The sequence below is a fragment of the Neovison vison genome, chromosome 2 (assembly GCF_020171115.1).
Source record: "Neovison vison isolate M4711 chromosome 2, ASM_NN_V1, whole genome shotgun sequence".
NCBI classification, from domain to species: domain Eukaryota; kingdom Metazoa; phylum Chordata; class Mammalia; order Carnivora; family Mustelidae; genus Neogale; species Neogale vison.
In genome coordinates, this window is record NC_058092.1 from 168622625 (window position 1) to 168639115 (window position 16491).

A 16491-nucleotide genomic window follows, 5' to 3' on the forward strand; every position below is an offset into this window, starting at 1 on the left:
TTTGGTGTGTCTAAACTAATTCAGATAATCAACTGTTGAGTAAATATACCCGAGATAATACTGCAGAGTTTTACCCAAATAGGTCTTTGACTGGTACTTGACTGAAGTTGTCTGTGCTTTTATAGCAATGGGAGAACTTTGGAAGGTCAACTTTGGCTGTTTTAGACCATGGGAGCATCCAGATTTAGCAGTCAGAATTTAATGTAACACCCAGTTTAATGTGAATTTCCTATACATTGAGATTTAGTTAGCTGTTGTGGGTTTTGTTTGGCAAGTGCACTGCGGGAGACAGTAGTTGGAGCCCTGAGACGCTCAGTTTATGGAACTGGCTAACAATTTGATGGAGGCCCGTAAGGGAGATTCCTTTTATGTATTCATGTATTCCTTTCATGTATTCAATAGATAATTGCCTAGAAAACATTTCCGCTTATAAAGAGATTCCGTGCCTCCCTGAGAACAGTCAGGAAGTGACAGTCAGAGCTGGTGGCCATCAGTGTGTGTTTGATGTTGGCGATGAATCAGTCTGCACTAAGCTCTCCAAGTGGTGTCTCCCTGAAGTCATACATTCCAGAAGTGCAGAGTGACATGAACCTGTTCACAGGTGGCAGAGATGATTTTCAGAGGGTGAAGTAACCATGACAAGTAGATCTGGAGTTTAGATCCCAGCTTGTCCAGAGTGAAGGCTCCGAGCAGCACCTAGTACCGGATGGCACGGCTCCTCCCTCCTGCTGCTGGTTTATCTCGATTCCTTGTGAGCTTTCCAGCTCCACACATATAAATTAGAGTGCAATATTCAGTGATTTCTAAAGGAGTTTCATTTCTGCAGTCTGTGATTTTGTCCAGAAATCGGATAGTTATGCCTGTGCAGTATGGGAAACAGAAATATGCTTAACATAGCCTTCTTCTAGATTTCAAGGTCAAACAGGGCACACTGTTTCTTTCCTATCCCTGTATTTCTTGTCAGTGTGCATGAAAGTGTTCTCAGACCCTCAGTGGACACTCGAGGAGAGGTCAGGACCACAGTTTTCTCTGGCAGTAAGTCATTCAGAAGGCTGTTGGAAGAAAGGTCCTGTTCTCAAGTTCCTTCTGTGTTTCTGCTGACAGGAGAATTGCTGGAAGGCTTGAGGGCTGCTGACTGTGCTGGAATCCTAGAGGTGAAGTGTGCAGAACTATGGGGGGTTGTAGTGGGAAGTGAAGGCTGGGCTGCAGGGAAGCAGAATATGCATGAGAGGCTCTCTGGGCTTCTTCAGAGTCACCCCATTCTTTCAAATTCTGAAACAACCACCCTCCTCCATCTCTTCAATCTTTGCTCTGTATGCACTGCTCCCCTGGCTCCTGTTACCCTCTCTGCACTAAGAATTAGGCACACGCCAGCTCCCTCTCCTTCTAACCTCTCTCTCTCTCTCCCTCCCTCCTCTCTGTTTCTCTGTTTGTCTTTCGTTCAGGCTCATTTTACTTAAATGAGAAGTAAATGCAGGTGAATGCCAACATCCCACAGTAACTTACTTTAGAACAAATGTCTTCTAGGAATGCCCAGAAGCACAGTTTCTGGGCACCTGCCCTTCCTGGTACATGAATTAAGAATCAATAAGACCGAAGGAGGCACACAAGGACAGACCAGGAATTAGACCTGCCTTGGCAATTTGATGTTGGGATTCTAGGCACGACGCCCCCAAATTTGGCACTTTGGCATATGGACTATTTTGAGCTGAGCTGAAGGAGTTTGAGGAAATGGGAGAAGCAGAAAAGTTACTTCTTTGAAATTGGTCATAGTAACCTGGTGTGAGAGGTACTCTCCCCACAGCTAGAGAAAAGGAGCATCATTGTCTCTGCTGACAGAAGGACATGAAGAAGAGTGCTAACAAACAGGCCTTCCTGTGTCTCCCCTTCCCCCCATGTGTTTACAACACCTTCATATGCCTCTGTGACTAGGCATTCTTTATTGGACCACACGTGAAACCCTCAGGTCTGTTTTGGGGAGTTTTTGTTTCCTTAAGAAGGCTCCTGTGTCTACATTAAGACTTAGATGTAATAAATTGTGTGCTTTGCTGCTATTAATCTGTCTTTATCAGTTTGCTCTTCAGCTCAAGCCAGGGACCCAGAGAGGGTCAAGGAAAACGTTTTTCTCACTGTAGTGACATGACCATCAAAAGACATAGTGGCATTTATAGTTGTCATAAAGATGATTATCCTAGGTCTAGACTCTGGCAAGTGTACATCCAAGATGATGTATTTCAGATCAGTCTTGCGTTGGCAGTAGGTTGGCTGGGTTTAATAAGACATAAATGTCTAAGATTGAGAAGATTGGAATTTTCAGAGATTGTGAAGACTAAGGCAATATAAATTACAATGCAGTTATTCACTCATCTAGCTGGGAGCTAAAGGAAATGTCATGGTAGTTTAATATTAGGAAAATAATACCATTTTCTATAATACCATTATCCAGAATACAATAGTATTTTCCCAAACAGGTAAACCATAAATAAAGACTTCAAGTTTGTGAAAAGAAGTAATTCATTCTGTGGATTGAGAAGAAGGGAATATGCCTCTGCCTGTGTTCTTTGAATCCATAAATGAATCCTGTAAATAATAAAGGGAAGTAAAATATGAATGAAATTAATATGATATGATAGAAATGATTGGCACTAAAGACAAAAATAGACTTGGGCAGAAGATGTGGGTGGCTAAGGGAGTTTTTGCACCGTTATTGTTACATTGGAAAGCAGGTAAAGCATGTGGAAGTGTGAAGAATGGGGTCTCTGGGTCACTGTGTGATAAGATGAGGAATTGTCAGACAGGGAGGAACAATGGGAGAAGTGAGCAAAGGTTGATCCCGTGGAGTAGGTCTCAAAACACTGCAAAACTCCAAATAGATTAAAATGATCTTGGGAGATTTTATAGTAAACTGTTGCCTGCTCTAACTTCCAGAATATGCTGGGGGCTCTGTATAGAAGGCTCAAAAAACCAAAAAAGGAAAGTTTTTTTAGAGAACTCAGAATATGCATAACCTGCATTTGCTAAACATTAGTCAGTGGATCTTCTAGCTCAGAGTAACATGAAGCATTTTTTAAATAAACAGAGGCTTCAGGACTGTATAAGTGATCTCTTACTGGATAATGAGATATTCCTAACTCTAGTGGTTTAAAACAATACACGTTTGTATCTCACAGTATTTGTGTAGTAAGCATCTAGGTGACCTTGGGCCTGTTTTCTGGCTTAGGATCTCTCACATGCTCCAGTTATATGATAAATACATTGAGAAACTAACAGCTCTAGATAGTTTCACATTTATTAAGAAAGGACCAAACTCAGATTAATTTTTACCTTATAAAAAAGGTAAAAAAGATTAAGTAAAATAGAGTGGGCAGAATGAAATATAGAAAAACCAAAGATTCTGGTGAAGTAAACCTGCCATATCATCCTGATTGGATGAATATAGATTTAAAATCCACTATGCATATATATATTTATATATATATTTATATGTATATATGTATATTTATCTTCATCTAGCTATTGACTTTATATCCATTAGCAATGGATATAAAAGCTAAACCATCTTTTACACTATAAAAATGGATTTTAAAGTATGCTAAACAAGGTGATATATGATTTAGATAACATTTCCCTTTTGAATTTCCAGCTTTATATTATCTTCTAATATCTGCATTTTTTAAAAGATTTATTTAAGAGAGAGAGAGAGAATGCGTGGGGGAGTGGCAGGGGGGAAAGGGAGAGAGAGTCTGAAGCAGACTGTGCACTGAGCCCAGGGCTCTATCCCAGGACCCAGGAGATCATGACCTGAGCTGAAATCATGAGTCAGATGCTTAACCAACTGAGCCCCCACCCCCGCAGGTGCACCAAGACTGTGAGATTTTAAGTAACATTCTGGTCTTCTGGTACTCCTGCTAAAGTACTAACAACAACACTTACTTCACAGTATTATTGACTGTATTCAATAAAATATTACCTGGTACATATAGTACATTCAATAAGTAATAATATGATGGTTACTAATATTACCACTAACACTATACTGATAGATTACTTAGAGTTAAGGCTTCTGTTTATTTGCCAGCTGTCACCTTGTTGAGGTGGATTGACTTTTGGTGGTTCATGAGTAGGTATGAGGGCCACTTCACATGGTGGTCTGTTCAGATAAAGATGGAGGCCGCATGGAGTCTCCAGGACGTGCCAGCTGGAAGTTTTGGGAGATTAAGTTCACAGTGACCCAGTTCTGCAGCATCCATCTTGGGCGTGTTCCCAGACCACCCTCTTCCAGTGCCTTGGGTGCGCTGCAGGGCAGTCACAACCAGCTTCTGAACTGCTTGTGCCAGAAACATGCCTGCATGCTGGTGCCCAGGCCCTAGATACACGGCCTATGACCATGGGTAAAGCCTAGAAACACCTCTGCAGGTAAGTAGCGTGGGAAAAGGGAATCAGTTTATTTTTCTGCACAAAGCAAGTTAATAAATACAGAATGTTCTTTGCTGTGAATCCCATGACAGAAACCCATTTTTTAAGCTCCCAGGACTGCATAAAAGATGCCCTCAGGTTTCTGGTTCTTAGTGTCTTCTAGGTTAGTGTGGTAACTAGTGCGTTGTCCAACCTACAAAAACGTGTCTTTGTATATTTAACAGTATATTTTTCACTTCATCTAATTATTTTGCATATATATTTATCTCCTGTTATCTCAGAAGATAAATACTAACATATTTCAGGATTATAGAAAGTAGTCCCAACTTACAGATAATTGATACATTCATGTCCTAGAGATGTTACTGCTACCAGAAATCCCCCTTATGTTAGTACCAGTCATCTCGGTGGACAGTATAAAATGCTAGCAGTAATGGCAGGGAGAAGTGAGGGGTTTCATCAGTTTTTTTGGATGATGTTAGTCTGCCATTTTGAGGGAAAGTAGCTGGACATAATGCTTTCAGAACTTTACTACCACAAAAGTTAAACAGGGGCACCCGAGTGGCTCAGTCATTTGAGCATCCATCTCTTGATTTCATCTCAGGTCATGATCGCAGCATCATGAGAGGGAATCCTGCGTCACAGTCTGTGCTCAGTGCAGAGTCTGCTTGAGATTCTCTCTCTCCCTCTGCCTCTCCCCCGTGCATGCACTCTCTCTCTCTCTTTCTTAAATAAATAAATAAAATAAATCTTTAAAGAAAAGAGTTAAATTATAATGATCAGTAACAAAGACATAGTTTATTTAACAGCCTAAGGAAAATCAGTCTGATACAATGTCAGGTTATCAGAGAAGGGCATGCTGTATTTCCTTGGCAATAGGTTCACATGGGAAGATACTGAAATAAAACATTGAAAAAAAAATGAGGAGAAGTCACATTATAGAGATGATGTTCTCTATACATTTACCTACAAATAAGACAACATCTGCAATTTTAATTGCATATAACCTTTCATGAGCTAAGATTTTTGTATCCAGTTTAACATTGAGGAATTTTTCTTCTAAATTAGAGGCACTAGCTATTCAGAAAATGTATCTGTGATGCTTTATGAAATAGGGTTGCAGTAATTTATTTGGAGAATTATTTTCAGGTAATATATTCTCTGTGAGATGTGCCATCTTATTTTAGGCACTGGGAACATAGGAACTGAGAGGATTAACATGGAGATTGCTCTCATGAAGCTGAGACTATAGGACTGAAATCAGTTTGACAGGTATTTGCAAAACCATGTGTCATGACAGGGACACCAGGTTTCTTACTTAAATGCCTGGCACACACTCTCAATCTTGTCTAACAAGGGTCAGGTCTTCTCCCTGAAAAAAACTCAGGAGTGAACAGTAGTCAGCCAGGTGAAAAAGAAGAAAGTCATAAGCCAGAGCCTCCACACTAGACTGACCGAGAGGTTTGCAAAGAATTGAAGATTTTGGAAAGGATATTTCTCATGGAAAGTCTATGTCTATGATGAAGAGAAAATTATATACTAAATGCAGCAAACGTTGATGAATTTGTTGCTGGATTTCCTAGTCCAACAGTGTTGGTGCAAAAGAAAACTGCAGAATTTATTGTCGAGTAAATGGATATAAGGTTATGGTTCTCTGTACCTGCCCCATATTTTGTTCAGTTCAATAGCTCTGCAAGAATTGACTCAACATTTAGCCTGGGCTGTGCATGGTGCCTGGTGTTTGAGATTCTGAGATGGACAGACATGGTTCTTGTGCTCAAGGAACTCACCAGTCTATGGGGGAGAAAGACTGTCACTGGACCAACGATGTGGGCTGCCGTCCGATTGTGAGCTGAATTCTAAGCATGTTGGTCAGTTAGAACAACAATGTGGGGCACTTTTTTTTTTTTTTTAGATTTATTATTTATTTGAGAAAGAAAGCAAAGAAGGGACAGAGGGGGACGGGAGAGAGAGAATCCTAAGCAGAGCCTCTGCTGAATGTGGAGTCAGATGCAGAACTCAATCCTGTGACCCTGAGACCATGACCTGAGCCAAAATCAAGAGTGGGGCACTTAACCAACTGAGTCACCCAGGTGCCCCACATAGGGCACTTTTTTTAACCTCAGCGGACACAGTACTTCCCAGGAAAGCTGATGCATGAGCTATTTTGTGAACCTGCTTCATTTGGAAATTTTTTAAGTTAATGACTTGGATGAGGAACTAGAAATCCATTAAATAGTATGACCCATGAGGTCGCAGGAAGCATTTTGCCTCCCTGTTAGATGTTTCTAACACTTAGAGGAAGATAGATAGATGAGAGAGAGAGAGAGAGAGGGAAAGAACTTTTATTTTATGTGTGATTACAACAAAGCTAAGATACATTTGATGAATAACAAAATTTTAAAATATATTTACAGGCTAGAAAAATTGTTGTCCTCAATCGAGGAAAATGCAGTAAGGAAAAATAAATAGGCTTGCATCAATCCTATATAATTGAATACCCAAGTGAAGGAATGGATCATTCCAACTACAATGACACCTGTTCTGTGTGAGTCCTTGTGGTGTGACTTGTCAGAGAAAGCAGAGACAGTCAGACTGCTTCAGAGCGCTGAGAGCCATGAGTGTTTACATTTCACCAGTGTTAGTCCATTTGACAGCTTCTCTCTGGATAATGGTGACTGGTTCTTAGTGCAACAGTCTTAGCAGGGACAGTAACAAAGCTAAGTATGTTTGCAGGAAGGCAGTGAGTCTAACAATGATTTAATGTGGAAGATGGAATGGTTTTCTCCAGTCCAGATTATGTGATTCTTTCGAATTAGAGAATAGATTTTCATTGCAGTTGGAAAATCTACCAAGACAAATAACTTCTCTGGGTCATGGTTTCCAGCCTCAGGGAGTTTTGGGACAAATTCATTCTGTTTCTGTAATTTTTAACTTCAGAAGACAAAGGCAAAAGAATTATGAAGGAATATACTCTGAAGAAAAATACTGAATACAGTATTTCTTTTCGTAAATGTACTTCCTTGGCTTCCGTTTAGATTCAAGGCTTTATTTATCATGGAATCTTATTTATTTATACATGGAGTATAATTTATAAATCTTTTAAGTTCAACCATCTAAAGTAGATTTCACATTTCTGAGCAAAGCCTAGGGTTACAAAGAAACTTGGTTTCCATATTTTTATGACTTCAGATTCAAAATAAAACTGAAAAATGATCTGAAGAATCAAGGATATATTAAAAAAAAGAGAAGGATATAGAGCACTTTGACTTTTAATACATTCTGGGTAGGAGAAGAAGAGTTTCGAATCAGAATTGCCCTTGGGAATGGAAGCGATAGCACCTGATAATGTCTGGGGTCTAAGTACATTTGAGCAAATTTTCCCCATGACATCCCTAATGACAAGGTAGCCAACCCCTGCTGCCTGTTAACCCGTTGCCATGGGGCAAGGAAGGCATAGCAAAGCAATCAGGTAGGCCTCATGAATACGTGAAAATATGCTTCACTAGGATTAAGAATTTTAATCTCCTTAAAACAAAATTTTATTAGCTTTATAAGGTGTCCATCATTGTTTTAGGTTATGTTAAAGCAATCAAGAAGGGAAGGAAAATGTATTTCCTTGAGTTTGTTTATGTACCCTTTATTTGGCTTAGAAACAAGACCATATTGATAATAAATAATTGATAGATAATATGATAAAAATATTTAAAACATTAAGAATGAAAGAAATCTCAGCATGCTTCGGGGCACAGTGTAAGGCCAGCAAGTACGACAGAGTACCCCTAAGAGGGACCCTTGCATATGAAGAACAAGAGTGGTTTGGGTGCAGTGTGGCTCATCTTGAATACATGACTGAGATACAAAAAGAAGGAGTCAGCCACCAAAGTCCAACGCCAGCTGTGGTTAAATCCAATATTTGCCGACCTTGTGTTTGCCTTTGTGCCACTGGGCAATATGAAGGGAAAACCCAGAAAGACTCTTTTCACCTCATGTTAACTATCATTGAACTCAAAGGGGTTCTCCGTGCTGACCAGCAAGCCCTGTGTTTCCCTGGCTGGTCGTTCATACTTCCCCTCAGAGGACATTAGGATACTTTGTTCTCTCCTCACAAATCTCCCATACCTTCTCTCCATCCTTGTCTAGAGCTAATGATTTATTACTTTGGGGGATGTGTTCGCCATTTCATTTCAAGTCGATCCCTTCCCTTGCATATATACTCCATTCTCTCCCGTTTGGACCACCCAAGAGATGTGCTCCAGCCATGCCCTCTCCCTTTCTCATGAAAGGTGTTTTTGTTTTTTTTATTTTGTTTTTGTTTTGTTTTTTCTGTCTTATAAAAATGCTCTGGATTCCACTGCATTCAATCACTGTCCTGTTTCTCTGCCTCTCTTTACAGGAAAATGTTTCAGAAGAGTTGGCTTTACTCACTGTGTCCAGCTACTTTTGTTCTCTGAGTATTTCTCAAACTTGGCTCCCATTGACTCTCAACACAATGTAAATAAACTCCAGGGAGACTGCTCAATAAATCCAGAAGTCCTCAGCCTCTTCTCAGTGGATTAGCAAGATCTGATGCTGACGAGCATTCTTTCCTGTGAAAGCTTTGATCACCATGCTTGTGGTTCTCTGTATTTTCTCTCTGTACCTTCTGGTGGCTTCTTCTCTGTGCTGTTTCCCATAGTGGCTCCTTACTGCCCTTTCTGAGGGTGTGAAGCCCCAAAGCTCAGTCCTTGGGTCTCTCCTCTTCTCCACCCACATTGAGTCTCCTGGGAATTTTATCCAGTCTCATGATTTAAATATTAACTATTCACAAATGGCTTTTGCATTATTAGCCCCAGGGGTACAGGTCTGTGAATCACCAGGTTTACACACTTCACAGCACTCACATACCTTCCCCAATGTCCATAACCCCACCACCCTCTTCTCCCCCCTCCCCCCCAGCAACCCTCAGTTTGTTTTGTGATATTAAGAGTCTCTTATTGTTTGTCTCCCTCCCGATCCCATCTTGTTTCATTTATTCTTTTCCTACCCTCCAAAACCCCCACATTGCTTCTCAACTTCCTCATATCAGGGAGATCATATGATAATTTTCTTTCTCCAATTGACTTATTTCACTAAGCATAATACTCTCTAGTTCCATCCTGGTGTGCGGTGGTATCTCATTGTGGTTTTGATTTGTATTTCCCTAATGCCAAGCGATGTGGAGCACTTTTTCACATGTTTGTTGGCTATCTGGATGTCTTCTTTGCAGAAATGTCTGTTCATGTCCTCTTTCCATTTCTTGATTGGATTATTTATTCCTTGGGTGTTGAGTTTGATTAAGTTTTTTATAGATTGTGAATACTAGCCCTTTTTCTGATATGTTATTTGCAAATATCTTCTATTCTGTCAGTTGTCGTTTGGTTTTGTTGACTGTTTTCTTTGCTGTGCAAAAGCTTTTGATCTTGAAGTCCCAATAGTTTATTTTTGCCCTTGCTTCCCTTGCCTTTGGTGATGTTTCTAGGAAGAAGGGGCTGTGGCTGAGGTCAAAGAGGTTGCTACCTGTGTTCTCCTCAAGGATTTGGATGGCTTCCCATCTCACATTGAGGTCTTTCATCCATTTTGAATCTATTTTTGTGTGATGGATGGGATTTTGATAGGGATTGCATTAAACATGTAGATTGCTTTAGGTAGCATAGACATTTTCACATATTTGTTCTTCCAGTCTATGAGCATGGAACATTTTTCCATTTCTTTGTGTCTTCCTCAATTTCTTTCATGAGTACTTTATAGTTCTGAGTACAGATTCTTTGCCTCTTTGGTTAGGTTTATTCCTAGGTATCTTATGGTTTTGGGTACAATTGTATATGGAAATGTAATTTCTCTTTCTTGTCTTGTTGTTGGTGTAAAGAAATGCAACTGATTTCTGTGCACGCAAATGACTTTTCAATGCCTCCTTGAGAGCTCTTAGACTCTCACACCTCCTACCCAACATGCCAGAGGTTTTTCTTTGTCATTGGGCTAAACTCTGAATCGGACCACACTCACTGCCTTCCTGGCTACATGGCTCAAACATGGTCATCCACCTGTGTTACTCCCACACCCTAGTGAGGGTGTGTTTGCTCCCACCACAGCCTCTCTGTGGGCTCTATACACCATGCTATAGCCCACACGGTCTTCACAAAATTCAAGATTGTTTCGTTTTCCTGCTTAAAACCCACTATGGCAACTTAAGAGCCAGTGGAACTAATGGTTGCTTCTGCTGGGGGCAAATGTTTCTTAAAATGTCCTTTTAAAGTTAACACGATGGTGTATTATTGCTGCTGTCTGATCTTGCCATTGTGCATACATTCCTGCAACATCAGTGGTAGTGAAGACTGGGTTAAATGCTTTGGGCTAGTTTATAGAAAACAGAGGAAAAGCAAAAAGCTATTAAATTGACACTAGTGTGATTTTTTTCCATGTTTACTGGATGTTCTATTTCTTGTGGAGCAGAAGCATTATTTTCAGATCCTATCTTGATTTGGGGCTTAGTGGTCTTTGTCAATATATGCTTAAAGGGGTATCTATTCAGTAATGATTCTGGGTTTTGCCAAAAAACCCTCAGTGTACACATAGTTGCAGATCATCAGGATGACAGTTTTGTTAGATTAATTCTAGAAACTGTAGGTTTCGCTTTAGTGTTAAGACTGATAGGAACATTGTTATAAAAGCTGAATTTCATTTGAAATGCATTCATTAGTCTTAATAAGATGGAAGAAAGAGTAGCATTTTACCCTTTCTGTATTGTGCATACTTGCATCTAGCATTTATTTTCAGATTCAAAGATTCTCATTTCAGCAGCTATGTTCTAAAAATGAAGGTGATCTTTTAGTAACTGTTAACTATAAGTAAATTTCCTTTAGAAACTTTTAAATTTTCTATCCAAAGGTATGAAAAATACATTTGAAAAGATTTTTCCCAGTCTAGTAAAATTTTTTTCCTTCAATTTGAAGAAAATGAGGTTTCTAGCTTTCCCATTTTATAATATAGCTGAAATTGCTAGAAAATCATTATTATAACTTTTGATTTGCCAGTGATGATTTCAACAGATACATTTACCCTTTGTTTTACACACTGCATTATGTCAAGAAAGTTCTTATACTAAAGACCAATTTCAAAAACTTATGCCATGAAGTACTGAGTACATAAAGTGACTTTTAATTGAAGACATTTAAAGAAATCAGTGGGCTAGAAAAACACAAAAAGATATTATTGAAAGTTAAAGGAGAATGATTAAGTTGGCAAGCATGTGGAGTGGCTGGACGTATTATATATTCTTGGTGGGGGTGTGTAAATTTGTACAGTTGCTTTGGAAAAGTGTTTGCTGGCAGGCGTGTCTGATGCCTCAGGAATTCCACTAACAGAAATGTCTGTATACGCTTAAGAAAAGCCATGACAAGGAATATTCATGGGAGCATTGTGCATGATACTCGAAAACTGAAAACAACCCAAGTCACAGATGTCTGTTAAAAGAAGAAACTGTAATATATGCGTGCAGTTCTTTGTTATATATAGGGTTTGAATAATTCTAATGGACAAATGTGCACATGACAGTCTGGATGATTAGAGCATATAATTTTGAGTGAAGGAATTGAGTTTAATAATTTGTGCATACTATAAGTGTGTGTGTGTGTATGTGTGTGTGTGTGTTAAACAGAGTGTTTCATAATTAATGATAATGAGTATAGTTTATCAAGAGAGGATATTTGAATGCCTGGCTACTAATGGTCTCATTGCATGCCAGTACTTTGGTATAATTTATCAGCAGTCCACCATTTGGTCTTTGTAAGCACCCTCTGTGTTGACTAGAGTAAGGATGCCAGGTCATCCTTACTAAACTCACAAGATCCTGATGAATGAGCAAGAAGGTCAATATTGATTGACAATGAAGGATATTCTTATCTATGACCTACAATGGTGAAATTCCCTAGTTTGGTTAGAGTTTTCATTATCATCAAATTATAGTGAGTATAGAATGAAAACAGAATAAGGTGAAGGATCTTGGGGGCCTTTTCATCTAGAAGATGGTGACACTCAGTTGCGTATTCTTATATAAACAGAGTTTTTGTTTCCAGTGGCTGTGTAAGGGTCCCTCACGATTAATGTCTCTCAGAGGATGCCAGATAAACCATACCACCTGGCCCTGTTCTTTTCTCTAACTTCCAGGCTCTGTGCTTTCTTCCCATTCACACAAGTTTTTGGTAGGTAAAATGCAGTGCAGATGATAATGCATCCAGCTATAGGAACATAAACTGTACTGAAATAGGAGAGCACAGATTTCCAAACCTCTCCCACTTTTCGGCAGGTCCTCAAACACAGTAGCATCATGAGCAACGATGGCACAGTCAGAACAAAGCAAGTTAGTATTCTTTTTGAGAGCATCTCAGAGTTTTCAGTTAGTTTGGAGAGAGACATGATGACTTGACAAGCCCCGTCCTGCTATTCATCATCTTTTACTGATATGCTTTTAAAGTCAGGCAACTTATGGGGGTCTGACAGAACAGAATGAGGATGGATTATAAATTCACATGCTGGTGCCTTTGTGTTTTTCTCCATATCTCAGGGAGACCCATCCCTTCAAAACACTTGTGGGTGGAGCACAGACACACACTCGTGCACTTGACAAATTCCAAAACAAAGGAATATTTATCTAAGTCAGTGGTCCAAGTCAGCAGGGTGATAGTATGATTTTCTAGCATGCTGACCTCTCAGCACATTTTATAAGGAGGAGTTAGAGCATTGAGTTAAAATGGCATCAAGGATGAAGTGGGAAAGACTTAAAAGGCTGGTACCAATGGTGAGGGCACGGACCACAAGGGAGAGGAGGAACACATGCCAGTTAATACTTTGAAAAATGATCTCATCACATCAGTGCTTGTCCTTTCCCAACTTTCCTTTCCTTTTCTTTTCATTTCTTTCTCTTCTCTTCTTTTCTTTCCTTCCTTCCTTCTTTCAGCTCCATGCTGGGCATGGGGCTCAAACACATGACCCTGAAATCAAGGCCTGAGCCAAGATCAAGAGTCAAACACTTAACCAACTGAGCAGCCCAGATACTTCAGTGTCCTTTCCTGACTTTTACAGCATTTGTCTCCTGACTTTTACAGCATTTGTCTCTAGTTTAAAAGTTGGTTATTTACAGTGTCCTTAATTAATTGCCATTTTTACTTGAGTTTTCTTATTTTTCTGAGAGTTATGTTAGAACATTGAGAGCAGAAATTGCTGCTCACTCTGTCGTTCATCTTCTGTTACTTTTGGCAGTATTGAGCCCATAAATTAGTCATTTAATAGATGTTTGTTTAGATTTCAGTCTTTTAAATTAGCAAAGTTTCCTAATGGGAACAAGGGACACAGAATCTTATGGTATTGCAAAATAGTAATGCCAGCATTAAAGAGCTGATACGACTGAGATCATAAAGGGAATTTCACAGCAGTTTTCCTTGCTTTGTCTTTTCAGAGTTGGCCAGGACTAGGAATGTAGGACTTACATTGTTTCCCACCATTGTGTTCTCTTTTATTGTGGTAGAACTGAGACTTACTTTTGTAAAATGGCTTCCCAGGGTCAGTGGTTTATTATTACAGAGTTGGATCTATAACCCACCGTTTTTGTAAACTTGGATTATTGATGTCTACATCATTCTCATTTTGCACTTCCATTGTGATAAGAGTTTGGGTCTGTCTTCTTGTTCAACCATAATACATTAAGTAAAATCCCAAACTATTTTTAAGAATCTGGCTTACTTCCATCCCTTTCTTTTTTGTGTTTCCTTAGAATAATGGGCTGTTATTTGTAGTTTGTACTTTGAATTGAGAGAAAAATAAAAACAAAACAAAATCATGTTCCAGTAGTTAGTTTTTCTTTTGAAAGCAACTCTTCAGTTTTCTATGAGAAAAATGCTGGATCCTTTTACTTTTAATTCATATTCTTTCTTTTTCCCTTTCTCCTCTTCTCCTTCCTTTATAAGAAAATATTTAAATTGAGAGTATTTCATCTCTTGTCATTTTAGCCTACCTTGTCATCATAGCCTACCATGATTCATTACAATAATTGTTCTTGCAATTAAAAAGAGATTTTATTAAATAAATTCATGTATCAAATCAGGGATATGTCTTTTGAAAAGAGTGAGAAGAGACCAATCCTTTGTGATTATAGGTTTTTTTTTTTCTTTTCTAATTTTCAACTCCTATCACTGTTAAAGAAATCTAACCATTTCCTCCCCACCCCCAATAGGAATTTCTTTCTCTTGGTACCATTTCAATTTTGAAAACAAGCAGCATAAATGTTTTAGCTATGCTGAGTCATAGCTGCATTCTAAATCCAAAGTCCAGTTATAACATTGAATTGAATCAAATGTCTGTTGAGTTCCCATATTAATAAAACAATATAGGATGTGAAAAAGACTTTATTCTCATAATAACTTATATGTATAACTAAATGAGCATTCATTTTTAGCATGATTGGTGAGCACCTACACTGTGTCAGGCCTGATGCTAGTACCTCAGCAAACAACACAGACAGATGCTCCTTCCTTTGTGAGGCTTATCCTCTAGCAGTTTACATTCTTCGTTACATAAAAATTCTGCCCCGTTCTGTCTTTCTTGTAGAAGAACAAGATGCATTTGAAGTTTTCATGACGCTTTGTATTACTTGCATTTGGCTCTAGTCTCAAGTACTCACATTTCTAGTTAGATGTAGAGGTTTTGTTTGCTTGTTTTTAAAGAAAGTTAAAGTGGAATGTAGATGGTAGGCAAAAGAAGCAGTGAAGTTTTGTGCAGAATCATAAAAATACATGCACTAAATTTCAGAATAGTGAACCTGTTTTCCCACTGAGTCCATGATTAAAGGGCTCTATTACTCTGGGGACCCGGGGGTGGTCCACGGAAGTTGGGAAGGGGATCTCTCAGAGTGCCCAGTGTGGCACATGGGGCCTGAGCCTGGGGGCTCCCCCAACACCCAGCCAGGAAGGAGGCTCTGGGGCCAGTAAGCTAATGGAGTCTCCCTTGTTGACCGCTTCCTGTCTCACTGCCAGTAACAGAACATTTCTTGCCGTAGGCCATTACATCAAAGAATGATCTGGATCTCTGTTACCTTTGTATGCTATATCTGCAGGCTTGAAGCACTCCTCTGGAGCTGTGAAATTGAGCAGCTCCTTCTGCAGAGCTGACATTTAAGAAGTAAACCCTGAGCTGGTGCCCATCCTCACTATTTTCTAGCTGCAATGTGGATGAGTCACTTATGGGCTTAGTTCTCTGTTTTGTCACTTACAAAACAAGGACAAACTAAGAATACTTTTAAGATCAAATGGTCCAATGCACTGAGTATTTGTGAAGTCATTTTGAGAAGAACATTGAGGTGAAAATGTCAGTTATTCTGACTTATTTTCTATTTTTTTTCTCATTACTAAATCTAATGCTTTATGTTAGAACATAAAGGTAGAGAAATTTTTGTCATGATTTTCATATTTTCTTGCTGAGCTGGGACACACCGAGGTGTTATTCTAGTGTAGTGACTGGAGCGGAGACTCTGAAACTACGTGTGTTTGAATACATTGCTGTCATTGTCTTGCTGTGTGACCTTTTCATACCTGTTTCCTCACTTATAATATGGAGAAAGTCATCATGTCTGTGTCACTGGGTTGTTGTAAGCAGGGTGCAGGCACAGACTTGATATTATTTATGTCCTGTCTTTGAACAAGTTGCTTGAGCTCTCTGCCCAGTTCAGAGCCAGCCCACAGGAATGGATTGTTAAACGTTCAGGAATTTTGTAAGTCAATTAAGGGGAGTCATTACTGAAAAATTCTGTCAATTCACGACTTATAAAGTATCTTAAGAACAAAATGTATAAATCCTCAGAACTTCACTTGCTAATTATTTTAGAATATTACACTGTTGCCTGTGCTCCCCAGACACAAGTAGACACAGATGTCCATTTACCTAACTGGTATAAGTACAACAGGGGGATGTGCTCCTGCTTCTCTCCCAGATCCATGTTTGTGATGACACAGTGGGAGCCTGAAACTGATGGTGATCATGATGAGAGAGTCTGCACCATGGAAATTG